Below are 16,127 nucleotides of genomic sequence, written 5' to 3'. Positions count from 1 at the left end.
TAAAATGTAACCAAAAATATTGTGAGCTTTTTTTTAATTGCGATTTTCATTTGTTAAATTTGCAATTTTTAATGATTTTTAATTTTGCAGCTTAGGATATTGATTTTAGAGAAAAACTTTTTAACAGAAAGTTGTAGTAAATTAAAAAACCTACAATTTGAGCTATGGTAAGTTTAATTTGGTTAATTGGTTATTGCAAAACAGCCTACGAAAGTCCAAAATGGCCGTTTTTTACAATTGCATTATTTATTGTACAAATATTTTTTTTATTTTTTAAAGCTTTAAAATGAAGATCTTTCAATTTCAAACATAAAAAAAATTGTAAAGCCAGATTAACGAATTTGTTGCTTAGATATTATAAATTGTTTATCCCAAGAGGTCAAATGTCGAAGGCTATAACTTTTTGAAAAAAAAAATCGTAGAGAGTTGGTGAAACATCTAATCTCCTTCTAAAGAGTTGTATTTTCATATTCTGATGTAAATAAATGCGTAAAACATTTTTAAACCTCTAATTTTTGGGTTTGAAAATAAGGGGGCAAATTTCGTTATAAACATTTAGAGCCGAAGCGGCCCTGTACATTCTAACTTACAGATTATTGTTGCTGAAGACAAAACTAAGATTTATAAAAAAATAAAAAAAATTTACAACCAACTGAAGCCGAGATAATTGTTTTTTTTTTCTTAAGTCGTAGTGCCTTTATTTATAACAATTAAGAAATTATTTTACAGTCATTGACTAAAGAAAGACTTATATTATCTTAAAATAAAAATTATTATAAAATATAATTACATTTAATTATTAAAAATTATTTTTAAAATCGGTGCTTTTGCGAGCGGCCGAATTTTGCAAATCGCCCGGCTCGCTTCAAATCCGCGCGGTCGGAAAATTTTTACGTAACTTGTATTAAATTTTGACAGAAAACAATTTAATAATATTACCATTATAATATACAGTCTATTTACCACTGTATTTGTTTTTCTTGATAAACTTTTATATGTGAAATTTCATTTCTGAAGAAATAATATTACAAAAATGATACATATACATGAAATATATAACAATATTTTTAATTTTTTCATTGTTATATAAATATAATAATAATAATGTTAAATCTTACTATAATATACAATATAAAACTTTTTCTTCTTGTAGTGACTATTCTTTTTGGATTTCACATATAAAAGTTTATCAAGAAAAACAAATAGGTACAGTGGTAAATAGACTGTATATTATAATGGTAATATTATTAAATTGGTTTCTGTCAAAATTTAATACAAGTTACGTACAAATTTTCCGAGCGCACGGATTTGAAGCAATCCGGGCGATTTGCAAAATTCGGCCGCTTGCAAAAGCACCGATTTAAAAAAAAAATTTAATAATTAAATGTAATTATATTTTATAATAATTTTTATTTTAAGATAATATAAGTATTTCTTTAGTTAATGACTGTAAAATAATTTCTTAATTGTTATAAATAAAGGCACTATGATTTAAGAAAAAAAAAAACAATTATCTCGGCTTCAGTTGGTTGTAGAAAATTTTAATTTTTTTATAAATCTTCGTTTCGTCTTTAGCAACAATAATCTGTAAGTTAGAAACTCATAGGATATACAGGGCCGCTTCAGCTCTAAATGTTTATAACGAAATTTGCCCCCTTATTTTTAAACCCAAAAATTATCTCGGCTTCAGTTGGTCGTAGAAATTTTTTATTTTTTTATAAATCTTCGTTTCATCTTCAGCAACAATAATATGTAAGTTAAAAACTCATAGGATGTACAGGGCCGCTTCAGCTCTAAATGTTTATAACGAAATTTGCCCCCTTATTTTCAAATTCAAAAATTAGAGGTTTAAAAATGTTTTACGCATTTATTTACATCAGAATATGAAAATATAACTCTTTCGAAAGAGATTGGATGTTTCACCAAATGTCTACGATTTTTTTTTTCAAAAAGTTATAGCCTTCGACATTTGACCTCTTGGGATAAACAATTTATAATATCTAAGCAACAAATTCGTTAATCTGGCTCTACAATTTTTTTTTATGTTTGGAATCGAAAGATCGTCATTTTAAAGCTTTCAAAAATAAAAAAAAATATTTCTACAATAAATAATGCAATTGTAAAAAACGGCCATTTTGGACCTTTCGCAGGCTGTTTTGCAATAACCAATTAACCAAATTAAACTTACCGTACCTCAAATTGTAGGTTTTTTAATTTACTACAACTTTCTATTAAAAAGTTTTTCTCTAAAATCAATATCCTAAGCTACAAAATTAAAAATCAATAAAAATTGCAAATTTAACAAATGAAAATCGCAATTAAAAAAAAAGCGCACAATATTTTTGGTTACATTTTAGTAGAAGTTATTCCTGGCATCGTCCTTTACAACACCTGATAGGTTTCAAAAATTCCTGAATTATATCACGTTTTTTCACCCACAGCCTGGGGTATCTCTCAAATTCCGCAACCATGACATTCTTCTACGGCCTGGATTCCGTTTTCCTTCTATTTTTCCTTGTATTACATTTTGAAGTAATGCGTATTTATGTCCTCTCATCAGGTGACCCAGATATTCGAGTTTTCTTCGTTTTATCGTTAAAAACATTTCTGGTCCTTTTCCTATCCTTCGTAATACTTCAAGGTTTGTGACTCTTATCTTACCAACTTATCTTCAGCATTCGACGGTAGCACCACATCTCGAAACTTTCAATATTTTTTATGTTGTTCTGTTTGAGAGTCCAGGCCTCTACACCGTATAATAGCGTGTTAAATACGTAGCCTCTTAGCATTCTTAATCGTAGAGTGATGCTTATATTTCTGTTTCAGAAGAATTTGCTTATCTTTATGAAGGTGGCCCTGGTAATTTCGATACGTCCTTTTATTTCATTGTTTTAGTCTCCAGTTTCGTTTATTAAAGTTCCCAAGTATTAAATACTTACAAATTCTGTAACTTGATACTTTTTCAATTTGAATGCCGTTTATACTAAGTGCTGGTTGTGTCATGTTTTTACTGAAGACCTTATACTTGGTTTTTTTATATTGATGTTTATGCCATTATTGTTGCAAGCAATATACAACCTCTCCATTGATTACGATTCCTTGGTTTGCTTGCAAAAGGCTTCCTGGCAGATGCTTTCACTATATACATTAAATAGCAGTGGTGACAAAATGCATCCTTGTCGTACTCCTCTACGTATTTCTATTGTTGTGATGTCTCATTTTCTATTTTTATGTTAGCTTTCTGATTCCAATATAAATTGAGAATTATTCGCAGGTCTTTATTATCTATGCCTTTTCTTTCAAGAATGTCTCTTAGCTTATCGTGGTGTACTCTGTCAAACGCTTTTTCAAAATCGATAAAACATGCATGTACTTCTTGATTAACGTCTAGGCATCTTTGTGTAAGAACATTCAAACCGAAGAGAGCTTCTCGAGTACCTAGTTCTTTTCTGAACCCCATCTGTGTATTACTACTATCTGACTCCAACTTTTGGTAAACTCGGGTGTGGATGATTTTTAGAAATATCTTTAGTAGATGGCCCATTAAAGATATTGTTCGATGTTCTGAACATTCTTTTGCATTGGATTTCTTTGGTATTGTAACGAATGTAGACAACAGCCACTCTTGAGGTACAATAGCAGTACTGTATACTGTGTTAAATAAATGCAATATTATACCTACTGATTCATCATTCAAGAGCTTTAGCAATTCAGTAGGAACCTCATCAGGTCCGTTTGCCTTTCCAGTTTTGGAATTTCTAAGTGCCATTTCTACTTCACATTTTAGGATTTCAGGTCCCGTTTCAGCAAAGATAGCTGGAAATAGATAAAAAAATTAAAAAAAAAAGAATGTGTGTGTACTTTGTACGCACGTAAGAAGATATTCTTCTATTATATAATAGGTAATTTAAACGAAGTAAATATACTTCAAAGGTTATTTGTACTTATTTTATTTAAAAATCAAACTAACTTTCTTATCTACCACTTTCAAAAAAGAAGAATATCTTCAAAAATTATATAATAATATACTTACAATCATAAAATCTATAAAAAAAATAAAAAAGTAATAACTTCGAACCCACTTCACGTCTACCGCGCCGTACGAAAGTTGACGGCATTTCAAACTGCACCACATTCGCGTGTACGTCATGTGGGAATATATACAAACTAAACGTTTACACCATAAATTTATATGAATTTAATAAAATTATTAGTTTGATTTTTGTCGAAACAAAATACAACAAAATATAGAGTAAGAAAACGATATATGAGATGAAGATTTGTAGAAAGTTTGTTCGTAATCAGATTATGTAAATTAAAGCATTGCCTACTAATAGGTAACTACATTATTTTGTTTACATTTTCCAAATAGATAGGTATTGAAACTATTAGGTATTTCCAACTGAAACATTTAGAATTACATACCTGCGGCTTTTCAAAACTATTGAAAAAGTCACTATAATTATAAATTTGATTTTATTTCTGTCCACACATCAATAAAAACTAATATTATACAATATTTTTGTTTACCGATAACCTCCATATTGAACAATTATTGACAGATCATTTCAAAATGTCAACACCCAATCAGAGCCCGTATAACCACTAATACCATACTGTCGGTGTGCGCATGCGCGGGGATCAATCAAATTTTACCCTCAATCGATTCGCCGCTAAAGAAGAATATCTTCAAAAATAATAAAGACATCATAAAGAGCATAAAGCCTAAAGACTGGGAGAGAATTTCAAAGAACACATCCAGTGAGCGATCACTGGATGTGTGATCGCTCACTGGATGCGTTCCGCTGCATGTGTTGACACTTGACAGTAGAAAGAAAAAAACTATATGAGAGATGAGACCTAGAGCTTACTATGACCGAGAGAAGACAGGAAAGGAAAAGGTCAAGCCATTGAAAGATGGCAAGAAGAATGGAACAAGTGCTCACAGGACCCGAGTGTTTAGGGCTTACCTCTCTAGGTTCCGAAAGGCTACGGACAGGGCCGGCGATAACGGGCCTGCAAGGGATACACTGCAGGCGGGCGCCCCTGTTTGGGGGGCGCCAGAATGAGCTTTTTTTCTGCTGGTGTTATGCAAAATATTAAAATAGAAAATTCATTTTTTAAATGTGGATTAAATTCGTCATAATGGTAATTCGCCTAATCTGTATTTGTTAGTTTTGCATAATCACACATGTAAAATATACAAAAATATTCAATGCCACGTAGAATTCTTACCATGTAGTAATATAGATAATTTATTGGTCAAAGATATCATATTGCAACCAAACAACTTTGCTCTTAATGAGAATGCTTTGTTTATTTTCTTCAAATTTCTTGCAAGTTGTAGTTTTGTATGAGCACAGTGAGCAGTTATGAGAGGAAATGAATGATTTCTAGTAAAATAAACAAGATTGTAATACTGTTTTCTTGCCGCCTGTCTAATTTAAGTATTATTACCTATTAATAGGTATCAAGTTAAGTATTAATCTCATCAAAACATAATATTTAAAATAAACATTTTACATAAAATTTAGTTTAGAGCTCTTTAGATTTAGTATTATTTCATGTTATAATAGAGAATAGTATCCCAGTTTTACTCTGCAGTAAAATAATCTAGTGTTGCATTCAATTAATATAAAATTATATTTGTTAAGGTACTAGTGCACTTTAAAAGACCAAAAATAAGCATTTTTTCAAGAATTTTTTTCTCAGAACCTTTAATAAAAATGAACATAAAACTTTTTACGTATTAATATCTAACTCTTAGAGAGTACATAAAAATATATCTTTTTTCATTTATGCATGTACAATATTGTAAAGGGGGCCAAAATCCAGGTCTCGAAAAAAAGTAGTTACGATGGCGGACAGTTAATTTCAGGATTGTGATCTCTGAAACAAAAAAATCGTACGGCATTTGAAAAAGAAAGGTTTCTTACGTGACAATTTAACACAGTTGTGAAAAATTCCGCAAAAAAAAATTTTACGGAAATTTGAAAAATGTTTGTGAAAAAATCGGCTTTTTTCTTCAGTTTTTCATGGTTAGAAAATACTTATTTTTTATTTTTTGGTCAATTTGTGGCAAATTGTCACGTAAAAAACCTTCCTTTTTCAAATTCCGTACGATTTTTTTGTTTTAGAGATCCCAATCCTGAGATTAACTGTCCGCAATCGGATCTATTTTTTTGAGGCCTCTCCAATATTAGTGTATGTACTTGCATAAATGAAAAAAGATATGTTTGTTGTACTCTCTAAGAGTTAGATATTAATATGCAAAAAGTTTTATGTTAATTTTGAATAAGGATTCTGAGAAAAAAATTCTTGAAGAAAATGTTTATTTTGGTCTTCTAAAGTGTACTAGTACCTTAAGTACTCAGTACTAGGTAAATTATTAAATTACGGTTTCACGTTACTGCAGAAGCATAATCTTGAGGTTTTAAAGGTATTATTTTTATTTAGTTAAATAAAAATGGATTAAAAAAATTATCTGAGGCACAAATCTAAAAAAAATCCGAAAAAGAAGAAATGACAAAAAAAACAATCTTAGTTTTCTTAGTCAATTTCTTAAAAAAGTTAAAGCGAAGTTGTTTTGTCAGATGATCGGTCCAATAAAACTGTAACCGAAATTTATTTACCGGTGACATTTGCGGATAGCGGGACACCGACTTAAATCGGTGCCTCGCTGCTAGAACACACATTTTTAGGACGCAATTCCAAAATCAAGTTATTAATAGGGAGACAAGCTCTTCTAGCTACCCCTAAAATCAGGTGGTTTAACCACATAAACTAACACAGAGGATGTCCCATTACCCAGGGCATCCAAGGTAACGTTCAGTACAAAGCCTCCTCATTCGTTATGTACTGCGATGGGGATAGGTGGTGGTATAGCTTGGGGGTCAGATAGATACCACTCCAGAGGCTGGGATTGTACGAGTATCTGTGTGTATGTGTGTGTATGTATGGGGGGGGGGGGGGGCGCCTGTGCTAGTTTTGCAGGCGGGCACCTTATACCCTAGCGCCGGCACTGGCTACGGAAAGTGAAGAAAGGCTGTGAATTTTGTGACAGTATAGGAGAAATGATAGGGAGAATGATTATATCCGTGCAGTTATCAAGAAGAAAGAAGAAAGACAGCTGTACCAACGACAAAGGTAAGAAGGAAAAATGTTGTTAGTTGAAGGTAGAAGCACGGGCGGCCATATAAAAATTGTTAGGGTGGGGGGGGGGGGGCAGACGTGAAGATGTTGATTACATTTTGTATACTTTGGACAACCATATACAGTGAGCACGTAAAGGTTGGAATAAATACATTTTCTCGAGAATGAACAATTTTGGAAAAAAATCCCGAAGCAGGTCAATTTTTATTTTTAAATTACGACTTTTGGGCATACATATCATACTAGTGACGTCATCCATATGGGCGTGATGACGTCATCGATGATTTTTTTAAATGGGAATAGGGGCCGTGTGATAGCGCATTTTAAAGGTAATTTAATTCTCTATTCAGTAATATAAACATTTACATAATTATTCATACAGGGTGTCCAAGAAAACATTTTTTTAATTTAATTTATTGACATAAAAAGAAGAATGCATGTAATTTATTTAATCCAAAAAACATTTTACTGCTCTCAGAAAACAGAAAAAAATGTTTATTTGAAAAATATTCATTGCTTTTCGCATAAACTAAATGTTCAAACTGTCCAGAGGAGGGTGGGTGGCGGCTTTGATATTGAATTTAAACAAAAGACAATATTTATTTCTCAAATAAACATTATTTCCTGTTTTCTGATAGCAGTAAAATGTATTGTGAGTTAAATAAATTACACACATTCTTCTTTTTATGTCAATAAATTTAATCAAAAAAAAATTTTTTTGGGCACTCTGTATAAATAAATATGTTAATGTTTATATTACTGAATAGAGAATTAAATTACCTTTCAAATGAGCTATCACACAACCCCTATTCTCATTTAAAAATTTTTAAGATGACGTCATCACGCCCAGGTGGGTGACGTCACTAGTATGATATATATGCCAAAAAGTCGCAATTTAAAAATAAAAATTGACCTGTTTTGGGATTTTTTTCCAAAATCGTGCATTCTCGAGAAAATGAATTTATTCCAACCTTTACGTGCTCACTGTATAGTTTAAAGAACCCGAAAAGCTAGGGGGCCACGGCCCCCCTACCCATGGGTATGGGCGCCCATGGGTAGAAGGAATACGTTTTGATAAGAGGCGAATTAGTGAGTCAGTCCTGCAATAAGGTCAGTCAGGCGGCGTTCCGGCTCAGGGCCGTGCCGTGCTATGATGCGGTGAGGCAGCCGCATCAGGCGGCATCACAAGGGGGCGGCATATTCAGTAAAATCTAGTATAATATGTAATAATAGATAATTCAACATTATTGGAGAGAAGTTTTGAAAAGAATTAGACTTTTGGTCTCACAATGTTTAGCTTTTCGTGGAACAACTGATCATTTGTTTCTATTTAATAACGGAAACTTTCCTAGGTTAAAACAATTGCTCTCTGAGTTTGATCCAGTAATGGAAGAACATATTAGGAGAGTTTAACGAGAGTCTGATAAGTGGTTTGTTACCTATTTAAGCATCAGTAGGCAAGATGAATAGATAAGTTTAATGGGTAATATTATCTTAAACAGAATTGTCGAAATAACCAAAATCGCCAAATATTTTTCGATAATCGCCGATGGTACCCTAGACGTAAGTCATATTGAACAGCTCGCATTGACGATAAGAGTTGTCGCTTTTAATTCTTGTCAGAACAAATACCTATACTATCGAAGGATTTTTTATTGGTTTTTTTGAAGCTAGTGATTCAACCAGTGAAGGTTTAACTGAACTTATTTTGACAAATTGGGAAAAGTTAGGTCTTGAGTTAGAAGTTAGAATGACTTAGAGGACAAGGCTGTGATAACGGGACCGATATGAAAGGAATAAGAAAGGGTGTGCAAAATAGAATACCTACTTGAAAAATATCCGAGGCGCTTTAGGTGCACTGCGCATGCCTCTTTTTAAAATTAGGTAGTCATAATTTACGCAGCGTCTTCTTCTATAGAAACATCAACCTTTTTTGTATTATACAAGAACTGTAGGTGCACTTTTTTTTTGGTTCTACAAAGCGTTGGAAAGTTCTGAAAAAACTAGTTTCAAACTAACTCTAAAACCGTTGAGTGTTACTAGATGGTCAAGTCGAATAGAAGCATTGAAATCTTTAAGATTTAAATTTTGTTAAATATATGATGTCTTATTCGAAACAATAGAAGATATCAACAAAGATCCAGAAACTAAAGTCAAAGCACGAGGATTAGCAAAAACTACTTATTAAAAATTATAAATTTATATGCGGTCTTGTTCTTTGGCATTTGGATATATCATATAAATTCATTCTCGAAGATGTTGTAACATGTAACTATAAATTTGTCAGATTGTGTAAAAATGTTGTCAGAAACTACAGAAAAAAATGATAAGTTACAGACAATCTGGCTAAGACCAAATGAAAATTATTGTTAATGGAATTGCAGAAAATCTTGATATAAGCTCCGAATTTCCAGCTGAAAATGAAATTCGAGCCAGGAGAAAAAAACGCAAATTTGATTACAAAAAATCTAAGGATAAGTTCTTAGCGGAGGAAGATAAATTTAAAATAAATAATGTTTCATCTATATTTTAAACATTGCCATTAATTCTTTGAATGGCCGATTTTCTCTTCTAGAAACTCATAATAAAATTTTTAAATTTTTATATGATATTTTTAATGGAGGAAAATAGATGATAAAACACTAGAAAAATATTATATGAATCTTCATTCGATACTTTCAATAGAAAAAAGAATAAGAATCATTTATAGAGTCAAATGATATTCTAGATAAATTGCGTGATATATCTCTAATGATAGCGTAATCCATGAAAACTTTTTTTAAGGTTTGGAGATTTTGAACTGTTTGTGCCAAAATAACCTAATTTCTTTATACCCAAATATTGTGTACCACTAAGAATTTTATTAACACTCCCTGTCTCGGTAGCTAGTGGGTAAAGAAGTTTTTCAAAATTAAAAATTATTAAAAACTCTTTACCAAAGTCCATAAGACAAACAAAACTAAAAAATATAGCACTCATTCCAATAGAGTCCTCACTAGCTGCTACTTTAACCAATGTGATTGACGAGTTTGCCAAAATTAAAGTCAGTAAAGAAGGGCAAAATTGTAATTTTTGTAAATGTTATTTAATGTTAATACATTATTTCATTTAATTTAAAGTAGGTTTTGTCTTTAAAATAAAACTTGTCCTTCATTTTGTGTAGGTTCATTTAATAAAAATAAAAGTTAAGTTTCAATCATACTTATTTTCGGCATTTCGAGGACTTGCATCATATTGAACTGATGTACCGCACGGCTCTGTCCGGCTGGACTGAGACATCTTTTGAAGATTTCAGACTCCCCTCTATAAAGATGAAAAAAAAAAGATATTGCGTAGTTCAAATCAAATAGTACTTAACTTGACAAAATATCTACATCAGTTTACGTTAATCAAATGAGTTAATGACGATTTTTTTAAATTTCAGTAGTTGCAAAATTGTTATTTTAGAATTTATGAATTGTAATACTAAATATCCAATTTTGTAATAAAATGTTGACGTTGTTTGCTTGATATTTTTCCATAAATAACGGTATCACGTTTCTTGGTTCGTTGTTTACAATAATGTACAAAAACAAATCTTTATCATATCTTCTGACCCCCTGCAGCCAATTACTGATTGTTTAAGCTTCAGATTAAAGTAATGTCTATATGAATTGCTTGTTTAAGATAATTTATTCATATTTCATGATCTATTTTTATTATACAGGGAAATATATTAATATATCCTATAAATTGGTTGTCTATAAAAATAATTATAATCTGCTGTATTTTCACTATATTAATAACGCCTTATTCTATAAATTTATAAATTTATTAAGCCACTGCTTTGGCTCTTCTACAGTCTCTTACAAGTGCGCCCATATAAAAATTTTTAGGGGGGAGGGCAAACGTGAAGATGTTGCATTTTGTATATTTCGGATGACTATATACAGTAGACTCTCTCTATACCGAACACGGATATAACGAGGTTTCGCTTATAACGAGGTACATTAGGACTAGGTGTCCCATGAAATTCCTATTGAACTATAACGCTCTATAACGAGGCATATTTGGTTACAACGAGGAAATTTGAAATCGATGAATACGTGTCTTTACCTGTTTTTAGCGTTGTAATGGTCATAAATAAATAAATGCCCCAACTGCCTGTACATTGATGAAATGCTTAACATCTGCCTTATTATCGAGGCCAGTGCTGTAATAAACTCGGCCACCTGTAATAAACTTCTGCCTGTTTATTGACCGATATTGAATATTATAGGAAATTTACAATTTATGACGGCGAAGTCTCATTGTTTACTGTTCAGGTTGACCATCGACACCTAATAAACTACGTAAGAGGCATCAAAACAAGGCATCATATTATTGTTGTTTGATATAACGAGATCCGCTTGTAACGAGATAATTAGTCCACCATTTCAATTCTCGTTATAGAGGGAGTCTATTGTAGTTTAAACCACCAAAAAAACCTAGTTTGAACCCTGTTGTGAGAAATTATTCATACATTTAAATACTAGACCAAGTTTTTAAATGGAAATGTCATGGGTAAATACCACAAAAGTTGCGCCTCTCTTTAAAACCCGTTTGAAAAGAATACAATGCTTGCAAAGCCCTGCCTTCAACTTTGGCGAGTAGACTAACCATGAGTATGTGTCGAACCAAGTTTTTACTTTAAAATATTAAAAATGAGCCCCCTTTATTTTTGCAGATTTAGAATCCTTATGAAAAATAAGTCACATATATTCCAAACATTTTTAGAATCGTTGATAGATGGCGCAAAAAAATCGCATTTTCCGATTATAGCGCCATCCGTCAACAATTCTAAAAAAAGTTTCGAATAAATGTTACTTATTTTTTGAGGAAGAAACTCAATCTGCAATAAAAAACGGGGGTTCCTTTTTAAGATTTTAAAGTTAACTCTCACCCCCACCTCCAGAGTGTGGAATGAAAAATCCTGTTTGGTGTCATTCTATAGATTTTTGAAAAATATTAAACACGTGTTTTTTAGTTTTTCATTTGGAAGTATATTTCTCGAGATATTGGACCGTTTCTATAATTTTGCTATGGTATCACGATATATCGTTTTTTTTTTCGATTATAGCGCTCTCTATCCACAATTCGCAAAATGGCTCGAATAAAATTTGCTTATTTTTACAAGGAAAATCCAGATCTGCAACAAAAATTAGGGGTTCCATTTAAGATTTTAAAGTTACCCCCCGCTCCACACCCAGGGGTTGAAGTGGTGGACTTGTTTAGTGTCATCGCATAGATTTTTGAGAAATATTTAACCCATATTTTTCAGTTTTTCGATCCGATGTTCATTTCGCGAATTATTCGACCTTTCTGCTACTTTTGGACACCCTGTATATAACACTCATTCGTCATGAAAGATCAACTGTTTTTCATTTAAATAAAATTGTTCTGTTCATCATAATGTACAATACAATACACTATAAAATAATCTACTTACTAAAAAAATACTTTTGCAAACTAAAATTTGAATAACTATGTTCAATCAATTTTAAAAATTATTTTTCAATATGAATTTATTTCTGCTTATGAAGATGGTTCTATTCGGTGTACACAAAACTTAATAAAGAAAACAAATATTATAATCACTTCACAGATTTTACACTTTATCTTTATAGTGCCAGTTCTTAAAGACAAATGGCTCATACTCATTAGTGATTATCGGTCAGAGATCGGATTTCTTGCTGATATGATTTTCTTTGCAGTATTATAAATGATTAATTTAATTTGTAATTTTGGGTGTCGATTACAGTATATATTATGTTCCCACGTTTCTAATCAGATCTCTTTCAATGTTCGAAATGTGTATAAAGGCGGGTTGACATTACTAGTGAATAACGAACGTGGCTCACGCTTACGTATTTTGCCCGTGCTATTGTTAGATATTTAATTATCTATTTTCAGACTCGAGCAGTACATTTGCATAAATGCATAAATAGATAATAAAATATCTAACAATAGCACGGGCAAAATACGTAAGCGTGAGCCACGTTCGTTATTCACTAGTAATGTCAACCCGCCTTTATGCACATTCCATATAGACCGCTGTCGCAGACACACAGATTTTCTGTTAAACTATTAATTACCCAATATGTGAATTTTTTTATTAATAAATATGTTTGTTCCAATTTATCTCTCAAAATTACAAAAATACAATGACAAAAATACGTTTATGTAATAAAAATTTAATTTTTGTTCTTTCCCGAAAAGCTAAGGGGGGGCCACGGCCCCCTTGCCCGTGTATATGGGCGCCTATGAGTCTCTATCTTTTTTGGCTATCTTACAGTCCATTAATACGTCTTACATGTTCGTCTTTTGGCGTCAATTGTTTCAGTTATTATTCTTTCTAATGAACTATTTTAAATGGGAAATAAGCCACAATTTTACCAAAAAAATGAATTTATTAACGTTTCGACGCCCAAGTCGTGTGTCGTTGTCAAAATACAAAATACATTTAAAATAGTTCATTATAAAAATGCCACAAGGAAATAGCTTCAGAACAATATTATTCTTTCAATACACATTCCTTTCCGTCATTTTTCATTATGTACCCATTTTATTTCAGTATCCATTCATTTTCCTTATTACGCCATTGCACAATCTTGTCTTAATCCTTCAGTTTAAAATTTATTAAATTAAAAGCGATTTAAAATCCGAAAAATGACAAAAAAACACATTTTCGCATTTTAAATCGCTTATAACTTTAAAACTAGTAACTTTTGAAAAAAATGTCAAGAAACTATTTTATTTAGAATGTCCTATAAAGAATCTAGAAAAAATATTGTTCGGAGTAAAATAGGAGAATTTTGAAAATAGTGCGCGCCGCACCGACAAAAAAACCGGATGGACACGCATAATTAACAATTAAAAAACTACGGTCTAAATTGAAGTTAGACCCGATTACTCTTCAGAATCTTGAAAAGGAATGTTTAAACTTTAATCCAAGTTATTGGTACCCTTAAAAATACTAATTTAAATATGAGTTTTTAAGCCTCAAAAATGCGTATTTTCGCATTTTTTAGATTTTAAATCGCCTATAAAATAATATAAAATCACAAGATACCTTTCTTGTTTAGAATGACCCAGAAAACCTAAATATATTTTTTTGAGCAATAAAAGGTGATCTTATCTATTTGTTTAAAAAAATTGTTTAAACAATTTCTGCCCAAAAATTCCGTCCGGCACCCTTCAGATTTGTTTACGGGGACATTTTTGAATATGAATCCGCAGAGAAACCGAATTAGAAATGTTTTTCAGACGGGAGCAGTCTCACCACATGGACTATTTAAGAAGAAGGGTGCAAATGAAAAAGTTTTTTCGGCCAATTTTTTTATGGATAGATCAAAAGGCGCATCGGTTCGCTAGCCGGTAGGCCAGTCCGGGCTTGGTTGTTACCTGTCAAATTTACCTATTAGTGGAAACAGTGCCGGCGCTAGGGTATAAGGTGCCCGCCTGCAAAACTAGCAAAGGCGCCCCCCCCACATACACACAGATACTCGTACAGCCCCAGCCTCGGGGACATTATGTGGGTATGTGGGTTCTAATGGAACAGTGAGACCCACATGTCCGAAGATCAAACCGGTCACACTACGTAACCTGGAGTTGTACCTATTTGACGGCCCATAACCTGGAGTGATATCTATCTGACCCCCAAGCTATACCACCATCCCCCTCCCGTCGCGGTCGCAGTATATAACGAATGCGGAGGCTTTGTACTAAACATTACCTTGGATGCCCTGGGCCTCTGTTTACCTCGGTTTACTTTATATGGTTAAACCACCTGATTTTAGGGGTAGGTAGCTGGAAGAGCTTTTCGCCTTATTAATGCTTGATTTTAGAATTGTGTCCTAAAAATGTGTGTTCCGGGCACCGACTAAGTCGGTGTCCCGCTATCCGCAAATGTCCCCGGTAAATAAAGTTCGGTACAGTTTTATTGAACCCATCATCTGACAAAACAACATCACTTTAACTCTTTTAAGAAATTGGCTAAGAGAACTAAGATGGTTTTTTTGTCATTTCTTCTTTTTCGGCTTTTTTGATAATTTTTTTTTAATCCATTTTTATTTACGTACATAAAAATAATAACTTTAAAACCTTAAGATTATGAAAATAGTAATGTGAAACTGTAATTTAATAATAGTAATGAGTACTTAACAAATATAATTTTATATTAATTGAATGCAACACTGGATTCTTTAACTGCAGATGCAGAGTATACAACTGCCATACTGCCAAACTATTCTGTATTATATTCACATGAAATAATACTAAAATGTTTATGTTAATTAGGTTTTTATGGAATTAATCCTTAACTTGATACCTAAATTAATAGGTAAAATACATAATACTTAAATTAGACAAACCGCAAGAACGCAGTATCACAATCTTGTTTGTTTTACTAGAAATCATTCACTTCCTCTCGTAACTGCTGAAATACAAAACTAACAACTTGCAAGAAATTTGGAGAAAATAAACAAAGCATTCCCATTAAGAGCAAAGTTGTTTGGTTGAAATATGATATCTTTGACCAATAAATTATATTACCTACTACATGGAAAGACTATTTCTATGCGGCATTGCATATTTTTGTATATTTTACATGTGTGATAGTGATATGCACAATTTACAAACACAGATTAGGGCATAATGACGAATTTAAACCACATTTAAGAAATGATTTTTTTTATCTTAGTTTTGCATAACACCAGCCGAAAAAAAGCTCATTTTGGCGCCCCCCAAACAGGGGCGCCCGCCTGCAGTGCATCCCTTGCAGGCCCGTTATCGCCGGCCCTGAGTGGGAAGTGGGTATTAGAAAATTAATGAATCAGTCTTACTGATTGATAAGAAGACTGGTCTTACATTTAAATTTACAGCATCCTCACTATAATAAATCATTGAAACTCTTTAAGAAAACCTTGAAAAAACTTGATCGAAGTATTAAACCGCTC

This window comes from Diabrotica virgifera, chromosome 9 (genome assembly GCF_917563875.1).
Source record: "Diabrotica virgifera virgifera chromosome 9, PGI_DIABVI_V3a".
In the NCBI taxonomy this organism is placed as follows: domain Eukaryota; kingdom Metazoa; phylum Arthropoda; class Insecta; order Coleoptera; family Chrysomelidae; genus Diabrotica; species Diabrotica virgifera.
Note: the sequence above shows the minus strand (reverse complement) of the source record.